Genomic DNA, 16,727 nt, shown 5'->3' on the forward strand with positions numbered 1-16,727 from the left:
TTCTTATAAAATACCATTCAGGCCCTTTGGATATCTGCTATAATGTGTCTCTTTTGTTGAAGTGGCAAGCGGTCGAAGTAGGACCCCAGGACGGAGAATCATTTTGTTCTTAATGTCCATGTCTGTGAGAACGTTTAAAAGGCCATTACTACCAAAAGTGGTCCCTCCTCATACTTGCTATGGGTACTTTGTTTAATAAACAGTTATTCAAGGAAATAGTAAAAAAAAAAACATGTAAATCCAAAGGCTACAACTCATGTTTGCATGGCAGGTGGAGCTCGTAGGTATTAAATAACATTAGTGGTCAGGGTAGGTGCATTCTGATTTCTTTGCCAGCCAACCCTTCCTCATCCACTATTGTTACTACCTTCCAGTGCCCAAAAGGCCTGTGATTGCACTCGTCTTCAGGGTATCTCGGTCGCGGTTCCCTGACCGGAGCACATTCGTGGCCCTCACCCATGGCACCCCCAGAAACGCTTAGAATCCAGCTCCAGCTTCATGCACCCACACACTGTCAACCTCACACATGTGCCCTGCCTGACCTGTCCATGCTCCCTGCTAAGCATGCACATAGAAGCAGGCGCTTCACAGATAATCTAACCATGCCGTGAAGTCACATTAGTGCTAACAATACTTCCTATACATAAAAAAGGAAAACTGGTACAAAGCTCCATTTCTGTCCAGAGTTTGCATTCATTAATGTTGTGTTCCACATGAATAGGCTTTAAAGTAAGTTACAGCCAACTTGTAAATGAAGATACTGAAACACACCTTTCCTGCGAGTTAAAAAGTAGCCTCTTGATTTGAAAAAGATACTTAAGTAGGCCAACTCTGAAATGATTCTGAAAACCGTGAAAGAGGCCTGGCATCCTGAGAGGGCTCGCATTGGAGAAAACCAAGAGTTATCATCACATGTAAGAGGCCACAAGACTCTACACATAGCATGTTGTAGAGTTTTCAATTGACGGTAAGTCATACATGTAACTTCCCCAACACATTCTCTTCTGTGATGTGACAGTGATGCTTTGCAGTAATTCCTCCGTGGTGTTGGATATATTCATGCATTTTCACCACTTCACTCAGCGGGGGTTACTAGTAAAGGGCGTCAGGGCTCCACCCCCATTACTTTTGCCCCAACTGAAAAAATTCCCAAAATAAAATCCAAGTGTTTGTTATGTTTTCAATAAATGCAGCATGTACACACATTCCTTATCTTTTCTTACAGGGGCCGGGGCTGTCGCACACTGCCACTCACCGTGCAGTGCAATGACATTTCAGACGCTGAGTCACACTTACACCTTCTGCCCCAAAGTCTACTCTATTTGCCGGGCCTATGACCTCATCAACTTGGCAAACACATAGCCTGAGCGACCAGTCTCCACCCCCTGATGACGAGGGGGTAAAGCAGGGGCGTAACACAGGCCCACGCAGCTCCCGTGATGCGGGGGGGCCTCTAGCTCCAAGGGGCCCCCTCAGCACTGCACTGTGGCCGGAGAGCTCCTGATTGAGCCCGGAAGGGGACCCTCTAAGTACCGTGCAGGGAGGCCCACTCACTTTTCGTTAAGCCAGTGGGGTAAAGTTAGCCCTGTGCGCTTCCGACTGAATCCCTGTAGTGCTGGGGATTCATGTCAATCAGGGAGTGGAGAGCATTGTCACCCCACCCTTTCTCAGCTCATCACAGGGTAGGGGTGGGTGGCCCCCACCCTGTGACGATTTGGGAAAGCGCAGGATTGAGTCTGCAGGCGGGAAGCTGAGAAATCGAGTCCCAATTCACTTTGTCATCAGGCCTTTTGAACACACACTGCGCAGACTCAGGTTTCTGCTACCTGCTCGCACTTTGTCAGGACGCCATTAGCTGTGGTGCATCGTGTGTGCGTGCTTCACTCACTGTCTGGCTGCCAGGAGCAGACTCGTTGACCTAGTGATGGTGTGGTGTGGTGTGGAGCGCCGCTGCCTCTGTGGACCCTGTGGCCCACCAGTGAAAGGTTTTTATGCACCAAGTTCATAACATCGTTCACTTGGTTTAAACGTTCTGTCTCCTCGCTGTCGGGCACTCCCCCAGTCTGCAAAACAATGTGGCTCAGTCGCTCTTTACATAGTTTTAAAAAGCTTCAGAGATAGCCACGTCCATGCATCAGCTGGCTAGCTCTGTCGTCCATCTGATACATGGTTATCTGCAGCAGACACAGAATCACTGGACTACACAGCAGTTGCACGGCTGATTTCATGTACATCAAAGCAAAGAGATCAAAAGTCCAGGGCACCTGGACAAATAGATGATCTAGAGCAGGTGGGATGCACCCTTGTTGGGTAGTAGTGAGAGAGAAGCACACTCAAGGGAGTAGCCAGAAAATTCAAATACCCCCCACTTTGAACCAACGCTCTTATGGTACCAAGACCACTGAGCTAGTCATCATGACCACCCTAGAAGGGCTCTCTTATCTCTTTCGTCCAAGCATCATCCTTTCATCGTTCCATCAACCTAGTGAAATCTACCATTTCACCTTAACATTCTGTTGTTTATTTCTTACATCCGTCTATGAGTCTTTCACCATTCCGTCCGTCTGTACTTCCATCCCCAAACCTATCCACCCATCTCCAAACCTTTCCATTAAACCCATCCATCCATCCATCATCCATCCATTCATCTATTCATCAATCTTTTCACCTATCCATCTCTCCATCCACCCTTTCACTCATCTATCCTTTCAGAAATTGTTCCATCTATCCTTTCTCTCATCCATCCATCCATCCACTCTTTCACTCCATCCTCCCTTCCACTTTTCCCATCCATCCTTTCACTCACCATCCATACACCCTTTAACTCATACATACATCCAGCCTTTTATCCATCCATCCTCCCTTTGTCTTTCAGCCATCCATTTCTTCTCTCATACATCCATTCACCCATTCATCCATCCATCCATCAACCTTTTTACTAATCCATCCATATCTTCACTCATCCATCATTTCATTCATTCATTCATCTATCTAACCTTTCACAAATCTATCTATCCATCCATCCATCCATCCATATTTGCGCTCACTCACGCACCCACCCACCCTTTCATGTTATGATCTCTTGCCTGCCGATTTCCAGACAGAATAGGCCCACCAAGAAATCCACCCCGCTGAAGGGGGATTTCACGACGCTACTGAGCAGACTGTTCTGTCGATAACTTAAGCTTGCACTGCGTAGCTTTCAAGACATGTTTATGAAAGAGCGATGCATTCAAGCCACTTCACACTTGTGCACTACACTATTCACGTGCAGTAAATATTAACGTCATACAAGGACCTACGAGAGTCAGCTAACTCTTTCTGTGAAAACAACAGGGGCGGCTCCTCGACGTGGGCGTTGGAGTGGCACCCCACTCCTTTCTCGCAGTGCGAGAAGCAGAAACGTAAAATGGTATAAATGTATGGTTGGGGGCGGGTGGGCGGGTCAGGGAGGAGTGGCTAGCCCAATGTTATGGGCGCTGACTGTTTGGTCGGCCCCAGTGCCGACCAAACCAGTCATAGCATTCTCTGTTTTCTTCTGCATGAAGAAAACAGCCTCCCCATAGACGCCTGTAAGGACGTCGTCCTAGTCAATCACAACACTGCCATTGCAGCGTTGTGATTGGCTTAGGGGAGGAGAGGGAGGCTGCCTGCTTCTGCATACTGCGAGCAGAGAGCAGGAGGTGCAAGCACCGAAGGGGGAAGGTAAGTTTAAACATTTTTTAAAGTATATTAAGCCTCCACCCCTTCCCGGTGCGAGCCCCTCCCCCCACAGCCTCACCAGAGAATAATGCCGGCCGCGACTGGAAAACAAACCCTGACTTCGATTGTCCAACATATGGAACACGCCACTACTGGCAGACCATGAGTTAACTCAAATGTTCATATGTTATCATGAACACTAGGTATTGTATATTTGAAAATGTTGGTGTGGGCAGGGCAAATAGTGTGAGCCAGCTAAGTGACTTGCACTGTTTCACACGTTGTGATCGAAGGAGGACCTGTAATTTGGACCAGTATCTTCTGGTTACATGGGATTTATATGAAAACTAGGCCAGATTTCCCTGGTCGCTCCTCCAAAAAAAGAGCCATTCCAGAAAACCAAAAACCGGTAAGAGGCCTCCTTACAGCATGGGCATCACCAATAGAACAGGAGACCCTTCTATACTGTGGATTATGGTAGGCCCTCAGAGCACATAATTTACATCTGTGAGAAACTTACTGGGAAAAAGAGACATCAGAGAAATCGGACGCCAAAGCTCTTGATTGAGTCTGATGGAGGGGAGGGGGACGTGATTAATGCATTCAGGGGCGGGAAGACGGGGAGTGCGGGATGGGTCAGTGAGAGCGGGCCCCTGGGGAAGAGGCTTCTTCAAGTCATAGCTAATTGTATCAAAATTCTCTGCGGGAAATCTAAGTCGGTGGATGGAGGGCAGGGACTCGACAGGGGCATTGCATTCCTGGGGGAGAGGAGACTGTGACAGAGCGAATACCCGGGTAGGGCGCAGTGTACTGTGAAGGAATCCCAGATGTGACATAAGCCTAGTGTAATAGACACGCAGAGCCCCTCGGTACAGGATCTTCTGTGTACTAATCCACATTATTGGCACGGCAAGTAAACATGGGGGCAACTAGTGAACTCCCACTGCAAAATGGAGATGCATCGAAATGAGTGAATCTCTCTAAGTCATTCAACCACTGACATAATTCATAGCATCGTTTATCTTAGCTGATGTGGTATCACAGAAGGGGAAGGAGGCTGGACACTTGCAAATCAGACCTATTCCTTCCCGGGTAGAAACAGGCAGCCCCAATCTGCCTGGCATGTTTACGCCTGCATCTCTCTCTAAAAAAGAAGCATTTTAGATCACCAATTGTGTGGGACTGGGAAAAAAGAAATGTGTGTGTGGGACAGGGAAAAAAAGAAATATGAGTAGATTTTGGCCTAACAAAGAGAGCAATGTGACGAAAGAGCAAGGAAAGGTTGTATCTACCAGTGCCATCACCTTGAACTTTTCTGCCCAGTCACATCAGGGCCTCCCTTGATCTGATCAGGCTCGCAGCACGAGCTCAAATCAATACCAATGGGATAATTTAAGAAACCCTAACCACAGTCTTGCCTCCATGACCAACAACAACCCTCTGCGTGGGAAAGTTGGCTGAACTCCTGCTGGTCATTTCAGGACTCTAAAGGAACAAACAGACACAAATGCAACAGGCTGGGCTCTGAATTTTACATGCTGCCCTAGAAGGACACATCTCTCTCCTTCACTCCATTTCACGTGAACCGAGAAGGCTGTTCAGACTGGAACAAGAGCATTTAATTCAAGGCCAACTGTTGGAACAAAAGAAAATGTTTTGCCCGGCTTACACTGCCCTCTTTTTCTTTTCGAATCCAAAGAGAGACATCATGTTGCTTCTGATATATTTAACTTCTTCATGAAATTCTGTATTTACTTTTGTCTAACTGCTACAAATCCGTCGTCTAGACGCTTACTGTATCACGCCTGCACTATGGTAACTCTTTATTTGGGTGGTGCAACCCAAACGTGCCCCCTCTCATCACCCCCAACCCTGCCACCAATCCCAGCCCCACCACTCAAACTTTACCAGCCACCACTGACTCTGAGGGGTGACATGCCCACCAATGACTGAATTTCGAAGAGCTTTGCTGATTGGCGAGCCCCGTGCCACACTCACACTGTGTGTATTTTGTTCTTGACTATAACCTATACCTGTTAGCCTGTACTGTGTTGTTCCTGCCCATTCCTCTCGTGTGCCCCTCCCAGTGCTTAATTTGTGAAACAAAGAGTGCTGTTGGCCAGTGCAATTAAATGTTGACATGCTGAATACCAAGGCTGGTAGTCTTTAATCCACTACCAGATACTCCCGTCCCCTTTTTCTAGCTCCTGCAGGCTTCTACTTTCTCCCTTTGGTATGTCTTTGCTTTCTTTCTCTTCCTCTAATTTTCTTGTGTTTTCCCTCTCTTGCACTCTGTAAATATCTGATGCAGAAAAATAAGTGCCTGTTTGCAAAAATACATGCTGCTGGTCCCCATCGGGAACCACCGGCTCAAATTAAGCACTGGCCCCCCAGGGTACTGAGTTGCAAGTGGATTCCCACTTAAACCCATTAGCATAATTTCTGTATTCCTGTCAACATTGCACGAGCAGGCATGCTGCCACTGTAACATTCGTAGATAACACTCTTAGGTAATATCCCTGGAAAAGACCCTTGCCGCAGCCCCGCCCCCTTGCCCACCCATTCGTCGCCCCGGCCTCCCACCACCCAGCTGGTCCTCCCTCCCACTTCCCCATATATGGCGGCCGCGCGCAGCGGGCACACCGCTGGCAGGCCAAAGGCGCGCCCTTGGCAAGCCCATCTGCGCTCGTCCGTGCCTGGACCGTGCCCAGGACCAGCCCCCCTGGTCCCCGCACCCGCCACAATGACCGATGCCACTACAACGCCAGCATCCTCCTCGCACTCAACACCGGACGAGAACACACACGCTTCCTAGCCATCTCGAAGCGCACCTGCCGGAACTGCAACTTCACCAGCATCCAAGCCGCCCAACCACCCGCCGGAAAAGAACTCCACCACCTCAGATGCAGCCTACTGAACACCCGCTCCACACGCAAACATGCCATCAAACTCTGGGACCTGCTCGACACATCCTCCCCGGATGTCGCCTTCCTGACTGAGACCTGGATGAGCGCCTCTTCGGCCCCGGACATCGCCATAGCCATCCTGGACGGCTACAAGATCACCCGCAGGGACCGCACCAACGGAGTAGGAGGGGGAATGGCAATTGTCCACAAGAACACCCTCAGGATCACGACCAGCACCAACGACCCGCTCAGCACCGCCGAACACCTGCACTTCCAGATCCACATCGACCCCAACACCACCCTCAGAGGAACACTCATCTACAGACCCCCCGGACCACAGCTCCAGTTCAGCGACACCATCGCTGACTTAGTCAGCCCGCACGTCCTGGCCTCGACAGACTACATCCTCCTCGGAGACTTGAACTTTCCTCTCGAGAACAACAACGACTCCAACTCCACCACCCTGATCGACAACTTTGCCAACCTTGGACTCAGACAGCTCGTCACAACGCCCACCGCACCGCCGGTCAGACAATTGACCCCATCTTCTCAGCAAGCCCCCACATCACCTTCAGCCACACCACCGAACCCCACTGGAATGACCACCGCTGCATTCACTTAACCTTCCGGAAACCCACCATGCACCACTGCACCCAACAGATCCCCAGCCGCAGATGGAGCAAAGTCACCGCAGACCAGCTGAACACCAACCTCGTCCGAATCCCACCTGCCGACCCCACCGACACCGACTCCGCTGCCCGCAACTTCAGACACTGGATCGACGACTGCGCCAACCCTCTCACCCGGCCCAAGAAACCCTCCAACAGACGCAGCGACAAGAGAGCTATCTAGTTCACCTCAGACCTCAAGGCCTCCAAACAAACCTGCCGGAAACTTGAGAAGAAATGGCACCACAAACAGACACCGGACAGCCATGCAGACTACAAGAACGCCACCCGCAGACACCATCACCTCATCAGATCTGCGAAGAGGACCTCCTTCAAAGACCACCTCGACAACAAAGCACACAACAGTAAGGAGCTCTTCAACGTCGTGAAGGAACTCTACAACCCCAGCTCCAACACCAACGACATCCCACTGTTGCAAGACCTGTGCGACTCCCTCGCCACCTTCTTCCACCGCAAAATCGCCGACATCCACAACAGCTTATACAACCAGACCTCCCTGACAGCCACTGACACATCAGACCCCACACACACCATCGACTATGACCCACTATTCGCCTGGGCCAACTAGAACGATGACGACACCATCAAAACCATGAGCACAATCCACTCCGGCTCACCGTCAGATCCATGCCCGCACCACATCTTCAACAAAGCCATCAACATCTCCCTCGAGACCGTGACCTTCCAGAAGAGCTGGAAGCACGCCGAGATCAACGCCCTGCTTAAGAAACCCAAGGTGGACCCGAGAGACCTCAAGAACTTCCAGCCCATCTCTCGTTCCTGGCTAAAGTAATCGAGAAGATAGTCAAGAGACAACTGACCCGCTATCTCGAAGAGAACATCCTGGACCCGTCCCAGTCAGGTTTCCGCAGCAATCACAGCACCGAAACTGCCCTCATCGCAGCCACCGATGACATCAGGACCCTGCTGGACAACGGCAAAACCGCGGCCCTCGTCCTCTTGGCCCTCTCAGCCGCCTTTGATACAGTCTGCCACCGCAACCTCCGCACATGCCTCCACAACGCAGGGAACCGAGACAAGGCTCTGGAATGGACCACCTCCTTTCTCTCCTGCAGAACCCAGAGCATCCGCCTCCCCCATTCCGATCCAAAGCCTCCGAGATCATCTGTGGCGTACCCCAAGGATCGTCCCTCAGCCCGACACTGTTCAACATCTACATGGCCCCGCTCGCCCACGTCACCCGACCTCAACATCATCCCCTACGCCGACAACACCCAATTGATACTCTCACCCACCAAGACCCCCTCACCGCCAAATCCCACCTCCACGAAGGAATGAAGGCCGTCGCCGAATGGATGCAGAACAGCCGACTGAAGCTGAACTCAGACAAGACGGAGGTCCTCATCCTCGGTTAAAACCCCTCAGCCTGGACGACTCCTGGTGGCCGACCGCACTGGGAGCAACCTGGGAGTCATCTTCGACTCAACACTCTCCATGACCAAGCAAGTCAACGCCGTCTCATCCTCCTGCTTCAACACCCTCCGCATGCTCCGCAAGATTTACAGATGAATCCCCACTGAAACAAGAAGAACAGTCACCCAGGCTCTCGTCAGTAGCAGGCTGGACTACGGAAACGCCCTCTACGCGGGAGCCCCGGCCAAACTCCTGAAACAACTACAACGTATACAGAACCCCTCTACGCACCTGATCCTCGACGTACCCCGCCACAGCCACACCACTCCCCTCCCCTCCTGAGAGACCTACACTGGCTCCCCGTCAACAAGAGGATAACCTTCAAGCTCCTCACTCACGCACACCAGTCCGACTTACCTCAACAGACGACTCACCTTCTACACCACAAACCGCCAGCTCCGCTCAGCTGATCTCGCCACAGTCCCTCGCATCCGTAGAGCGACTAACGGTGGACAGATCTTTCTCCCACCTCGCTGCCAAGACCTGGAACACCCTCCCCCTGCTCCTACGACAGACCAGGACCTGCTAACCTTCAGGAGGCTACTCAAGACCTGGCTATTAGAGCAATAGCAGTAATAGCAGCAATATTTGTAAAGCGCACTAATCACCTGTGAGGGTCTCAAGGCGCTGGGGGGGGGGGGGCAGCGCCTTGAGACCCTCACAGGTGATTAGTGCGCTTTACAAATGTATTGATTGATTGATTGATTTGCTAATTTGATCAAGTAAACCTGTTTGGTGTTCCCATATACAGTAGATCTGGGGGAAAGGGATGTAAGAATCCAGCCTTTTCTCTATCAGGTCACTGTATGAAATCGGCAAAGAGAAATTTCATAATTAGAACACAGAAATAGGCTTTTCAGGAAAGTCTTCTAGCTCAGCGATCAGAAGGAGTGCCTTCTGGCACCCATTGCACTTGCCTTACGATCTGTGGAATCTCTAGGTGTATGGTTTAATTATCTTTGCAGATGTGGATAACATCTGTTCTCAAAGAAACCCAGGTGTTCTACAACATTTCAATCACAAATTATTTGCAGTAACTTAGCCTGTTACTGAATCTATGTGAGTTCCATCACATCTAACACATCTCTGGCATGCATACGCTTAGATAACTTGGGCAAACATATCTGGATCATCTATGTCACTGGCATGCTGCTGCGCAGAGGAGCCATAAAGTAATGTCAGATAAAAAATAAATCATGCAAAAATCATAAAAATATATAGTTTAAAAAAAAGATGTTCTGGCTCATCAGTCAAAAGAAGTAATGTTCCTCTATGGTCAGACACTGCGAGGATACCGGTCAACTCAAACTCTACCATAATGAGTGAAGCTAATATATGGTACCGATATTGACAAAAATAACACTGCTGATCACAATCTCTACGAAACCAACCCTTTATTGAAATTGCGAGACTCAGGAAATTTGGACAATATTATCATGGGTGGGGCTCTGAGAATCTTAACTACGGAAAATAAACATTTCCTTGTATTTCTTGAGCCTGCAAATATATCTCTGTGGCGTTTGCATCATTTATTATGAGTGGCTGTTCGAGAAAAAAAAAACATATGATATGTTTGAGTACACCACTAGTCAAGTTTGGCAAACGTGTGTGGATAACAGTATTGTGAAATTCTGAAGAATTTCTAGCACACGATTAGGTAAACATCCTAAGATGTAAAATATTACTTAATAACCAAATGGTACTCTCACACCGTCCGAAATTTGTCATTTTAAATTGATATATTTATTATGTTACACAATGGGTGACTGTTATAAATGGAGTCTCTAGCTGGCAGTAGTTTGCATCCTGTTTAAGTAGGGACCCTCACTCTAGTCAGGGGTAGTGAGTCACAGAGCTGGGATAACCCCTGCTCACCCCCTTGGTAGCTTGGCACGAGCAGTCAGGCTTATCTCAGAGGCAATGTGTAAAGCATTTGTGCATACACAAAGTAACACAGTGAAAACACTACAAAAGGAGTTCACTCTAGTTTAGAAAAATAGCCACTATTTGTATGGTTAAAACATGACAAAAACGACAAAAAATAAAGTAAGATATCACTTTTCAAAGGTTAAATCAGTTCAGTCTATAGAAATCTGTGGATGCATCACTTTTAGCACAAAGCGTCATAATTCAAACACGAAACAGGTGCAGGGTAGGTGAGGTGCTGGAAAAACAAAGCAATGCGTTGGTTCCTTACTCCCAGGGGAGGTGATGCGTCAGTTCCTTAATGCCAGGGGAGGTGATGCATTGATTCCTTACTGCTGCACAGGGGAGTTGATGCGTCGGTTCCTTACTGTTAGGTTAGATGATACGTTGGTTCCTTACTGGAAGGGGTGGTGATGTGCCGGTCTCCGGACACGGAGTCTCAGTTCCCTACTGTTGGGCATTGTCGATGAAGAAATCGGTGCTCAGGGACAATGTATCGAAAATCCAGATACACTGCATCGATTCCACAACGATGACGCAGGCACTGCGTCATGGACTTTGGTGATGGGGTGCTCGAAACTCATGCTGCTGCAGTTCTTTTGGGTCCTGCGGTGAAAGCCCTGGTCGATGCTCCAATCAGGAACCACGCTCCGGGGCTGACAGCGGCAATGCTTCACAGTTTGTAGTGCTGCATCGATAAAAACACCCGCTGAGAGTCCATGCGTGGATTTTCTCCTTCAGTTCACCAGATTCCACTTCCAAGTGCACAGGGACTGGATTTGGCACCACTTGGCAAGTCAGGACTCTCAGCAGAAGAGTGCAGGTACTGGTAGGTGAAGTCTTTGAAGGCCCTGAGACCTCTTAACAGGAGGCAAGCGCACATAAGCCCTTGGAGAACCTTGGAAAGGAGGATAGAGGAAGCAGAAGGCCAGTCTTTTCGCTCCTAGGACAGAAGCAGCAAATAACAGGCCAGCACAACAAAGCAATAGGCACAGTGGCAGGTTCTTCCTACAGCATCTAGCTCTTCTTCCTGGCAGAATGTCCTCAGTCCAGAAGTATTCTGAATTTGGGGTGACAGAGGTCTAATACTTAACCCCTTTCTGCATTTGAAGTAGGCAAACTTCAAAGGAAATTCGTTGTAGTGCACAAGACCCTTCCTTGTCCTGACCTGGCTCCAGACACACTACAGGGGAGTGGGGACATCTTTGTGTGAGGACAAGCACAGCCCCATACAGGTGTCAGTGACAACTTCTCTCACCTCTCTAGCTCAGGAAGGTCTATCAACCTGGTGATAGCCCATCGGGATACGCAAGGCACACCTCAGCTCCATTTTTGTGACTGCCTAGAGCGAATGCAGAGGAGCCTAACTGTCATCCTCACCCAGACGTGGATTCTACAGACAGGCAGAGGCACAGAATGGAGAAGCAAGAAAAGGCCAACTTTCTAAAAGTGCCATTTTCAAACACGCAATTTAAAACCCAACTTCACCAAAAGATGTATTTTTAAATTGTGAGTTCAGAGACCCCCAAACACCAAATCTCTATCAGCTCCCAATGGGAAACTAGACTTAAAAGACAATTTAAAACAATCCCCATGTGACCCATTTAGAGAGATAATCTTTGCAAGAGAGAAAAACAAAATTAGCAGTATTTTACTATTAAGACATGTGAAATACAACAGCACATGTCCTACCTTTTAAATACCCTGCATCCTTCTAAGGGGGCTGCCTTGGCCCTACCTTAGGGGTGACTTACAAGTAGTTAAAGGGAAGGTTTGGGCCTGGCAATTGGGTGTACTTGCCAGGTCTAAATGGCAGTTCAAAACTGCACACAGAGACACTGCAGTGGCAGGCCTGAGACTCGTTTGCAGAGTTACTCATGTGGGCATGGGCAGCTTCTACGTGAGAACGGAGGAGCGTCTCCCTACAGTCAAAAATGCCCCCCTCCCCAGAAAGCCCCAAAGATGAAAGATTAAATGGTAATAAAGTTAATTTATTACCCTTTATTTTCATCCACCCATCCTGAACAGTGTGTTAGAATGGGGAGGGGGCACTGCTGTTGAGTGGCAGCAGTGAGCTGTGCATTTCAGTTTAAAGTGCAGATGTCTTTTTGGTTGGCCATCTTGCGATGGTCAGCCAGACATGCACATTTAAAACTTCTCTAACCTCTTAAAACAGCGGTGGTAGACTAAGCCCAAGCCTCCAGTGCCCTCAGATGCAACGAGAGGCCACTCTCTCCAATCCTGGTGCTGCTCTTATAGTAGTGAGAGCAGCATGAGGATTGGTTAGGGGAATTTGCTGGAGACAGAGCAGAACATGGACGGAGTGAGGAGAACGTTGGACGTCGTGCAGCAAGGAAGGTAAGTGGTTATTTCTTTTTATTTACACTTACCACTCACTTTGCATGCATGCATGCACTGATCAGACATGTGCCCACCCCCCCCACTCTGACCACTTACCAGCCGCCGCTGAATGTGGGTGGCACAATGAGTGCTGCAGGCCCACTAGTAGCATTTGATTTACAGGCCCTGTGCACATCTGGTGCACTTTATTACGGACTTAACAGTAAATCAAATATGCCAATCACTGATAAAACAATCACCAGTCAGTACATCAGCATATGCACTTTAGCACTGGTTAGCAGGGGTAAAGTCCCAAGAGTTCTAAAACCAACAAAAACAGGTGGGAGAAAAATAGGAGGAAGAAGATGAAAGGCTTGGGCATTACCCTGCAAAAAGGGCCAGTTCCAACAGTGACACTTTACTTTTAAAAATATGTTAATGCCCTAATAGAGACTTTCGGAATCTGGCACTAATATAATTCTGTTGTGATGCTACAGGCCTAGGTAATCCCCAATCACTCAACCTTATCCAAGTAGAGTATGTGACATGTGACCTATTGATCGGGCAGGGTTCCATCCAATGTTACTTGTAGCATGTTTGAAATATATCCATGCTTGTTACAGCTTGTTTTACACCCAAACTAAAAATTAAAATGATTATTATAAAAAGAATTATTAGAGAATCGCAACTAACCAAATTGAAAGGTTTGGGAAGAGTAAAACTCAAATACTATAAAAGAGGATCTGATTAAATCTTATTGTAAACGTGTATGCTTTTCTTTGTGAGAGAATCAAAGATTTTTAAACATTTAACTTGTATTCTCTCACACAATAAATGAAAGGCATATGTTTTCAATCAGGTGTAATCAAAAAAATCTTAACACTTAGCACTTAACACTCGACTCAGCATAATTTAACACTTAGCAGCACACTGCACGTCCTGTTAAAGCAGGCGTAATACTGCTCTTTTTATATTTCAAATATCCAAAAATAACTAGTGTTCTGGATTGCATCGTTTAACTGAGATCAAAGGCAATGTGGTGCTTGAAAATAAGATTACAGAGCACAGGACATTAAATAAGAGGCTTTCTGTGTGCGTGGTACAAAGGACCAGAATTGACGCTGCAATTACATGGTTTCCTATTTACAGCACTTCAGCTCGAGAACCCACCTACCATACTGTAATTATACTGCCATTTAGATGAAAGTATACCATGGAGAAAACTGTGTATACTGTGGTGCCATCCTAGAACTAAGAAAAGGTAACTACTCTCATATGGGGAAAACCAGGCTCAAATATGCAACAATAAAAACCTAAAATGGTGATTTTACTGTACATGAGCAGTTTAGACCTCACAAGCAGTTTGGAAAGTCCTACATACATGCCAATACAATGCAATACTTTCCCACATGTGCTCCTTCAAAAGTGTGTACCTTTGTTCGTTATTAGCTGGTGAGGGGAGAAATAGGTTTCATGGTTTAAGCATTGCAAAACATCGTCTTGTTGCACCTCAGGCACGTTTGTGAAATAATTGAAAAATACAACACCCTTTGTTTTACAGCAAGATCACATACATAGTGCCCACGTGCACATTGTAGGAAGGCCTAGCTAGTAATGAAACAGCACCATACAGATCACTCTATAAAGTTCCAAAAAATAGACCCTCATTTTGAAAGCGTGTACAGTTAAATAATAATGTACCTGGTAAGATCCTTTTATTTTATTAGCACATTTTTTGTGTGTATCAATTTCACTTATGAGTAGCTCCAGAAACGTGGCTCATTTACACACTATTTTGAAAACTTAGGGCCTGATTAGGATGGCGGGTGGACTGAAGTCTGTCTGCCACCCTATCGGACAACGGGACCGGCCGACGTGCTGTTGGTGGTCCCGTCAACCAAATTACAATGGATCAGCCTCCAAGGTAGTCGCACTGTCTGTCTTTAGTATTGCTGCTGGTGCAGCGTGCTGCAGCACCCACTGCATTACAATAGACAGGAAACATATCTCTGCACTACGTGGCAGGCACCATGATGCAGGGATATGTTGGGGGGCACCATAGGTGCACCTCAACACCCAAAGTCAAGGGTCAGGGAGGAAAGAGGTCCCTCGACAGACCCCCAAAGTCCCTTTCTGACAGCCTTTTTTTGCCCACCATGAAAAGGCCGAAGGAAAGGGAAATTGTAATCCCTACAGCAGTGCCTGGCAGAAACTGCCAACATGGTAGGGACTACAAACCCCTCCACCGCACCGGCGGGCTCAAGGAGCCGGTCGGATGCGGGGCGGTCGGACTTTTTGACCACCATCACCCCCGCCCGCTATTGTGATATGGCAGGCGGGAAACATGTCTCCGATGGAGTGTAGACCGCCACCGATAGCCTGTCGTGGCGGTCTCCCCGCCATTATAATCACCCTTTAGCACTGCATCTGAATTAACTAGTTGATTTCATATTATGGTCCTATTGTGTGACAAATATTCGGACAAGCTGGTGTAGGTAAATAAACTATTTCAATTTTTAACCTCTCTACTGCGCCTGCGATTTTGCGGAAGTGCGGCACTTCTTCAAAACGGGCGGGGCCGCTTCGGCCATTGGCAGCACCAGCATACCCTGCCAACTTATGGCGAACAAAGTGGTACAAAAGGGGGTGGTTTTGCTTTGTTCGCCATAAGTTGGCAGGGTATGCTCAGACGTGAGTCCCTTGCTCACTTTGCCACTGGATTCAAGCAAGCCCGGCTGAAGACGGCTGCAATGCCAGAAACCGCTCCTGGGAAGCTTGTTTCCGGTCCAGCGAAGGCATGGCTTGGCAGTTCGGGCTGGACTGTTCCAATGAGGCACAGGGTCAGACTGATTTGCATATGGCCATGTCTGAACTGGGGTGGCAGAGTGGGCTAAAGAATGGTGATGGATTAAACCCGGATCAGTTGACTGGGGGTGAGTGCTTGTATTGTCAACGCTCCGTCCATCATTTCCTCTGGTTTTGCTTTGTTCGCCATAAGTTGGCAAGGTATGCTCAGACGTGAGTCCCTTGCTCACTTTGCCACTGGATTCAAGCAAGCCCGGCTGAAGACGGCTGCAATGACAGAAACCGGTCCTGGGAAGCTTGTTTCCGGTCCAGGGAAGGCATGGCTTGGCAGTTCGGGCTGGACTGTTCCCATGAGGCACAGGGTCAGACTGATTTGCATATGGCCATGTCTGAACTGGGGTGGCAGAGTGGGCTAAAGAATGGTGATGGATTAAACCCAGATCAGTTGACTGGGGGTGAGTGCTTGTATTGTCAACGCTCCGTCCATCATTTCCTTTGGTTTTGCTTTGTTCGCCATAAGTTGGCAGGGTATGCTCAGACGTGAGTCCCTTGCTCACTTTGCCAATGGATTCAAGCAAGCCCGGCTGAAAACAGCTGCAATGCCAGAAATCGGTCCTGGGAAGCTTGTTTCCGGTCCAGGGAAGTCATGGCTTGGCAGTTCGGGCTGGACTGTTCCCATGAGGCACAGGGTTAGACTGATTTGCATATGGCCATGTCTGAAATGGGGTGGCAGAGTGGGCTAAAGAATGGTGATGGATTAAACCCAGATCAGTTGCCTGGGGGTGAGTGTTTGTAATGTCTACGCTCCGTCCATCATTTCCTTTGGTTTCACATACAGAATATGACGTCTGTGAAAAGCCACTTAGCAGGACTGATCTCTGGAACTCACTGTACCGAAGATCGTCAAATGTGTGACAATCAGAAC

General features: G+C 48.3%; 1 protein-coding gene across 2 annotated transcripts in view; it reads right to left on the minus strand.

Moving 5' to 3' along the window:
- The window catches only part of INPP5A (inositol polyphosphate-5-phosphatase A), a 1,643,294-nt gene that overhangs the window by 1,007,319 nt on the left and 619,248 nt on the right, over nt 1–16,727 (minus strand). The gene's annotated exons all lie outside the window — the stretch shown is intronic.

Source organism: Lissotriton helveticus, chromosome 5_1, assembly GCF_964261635.1.
Source record: "Lissotriton helveticus chromosome 5_1, aLisHel1.1, whole genome shotgun sequence".
In the NCBI taxonomy this organism is placed as follows: Eukaryota; Metazoa; Chordata; class Amphibia; order Caudata; family Salamandridae; genus Lissotriton; species Lissotriton helveticus.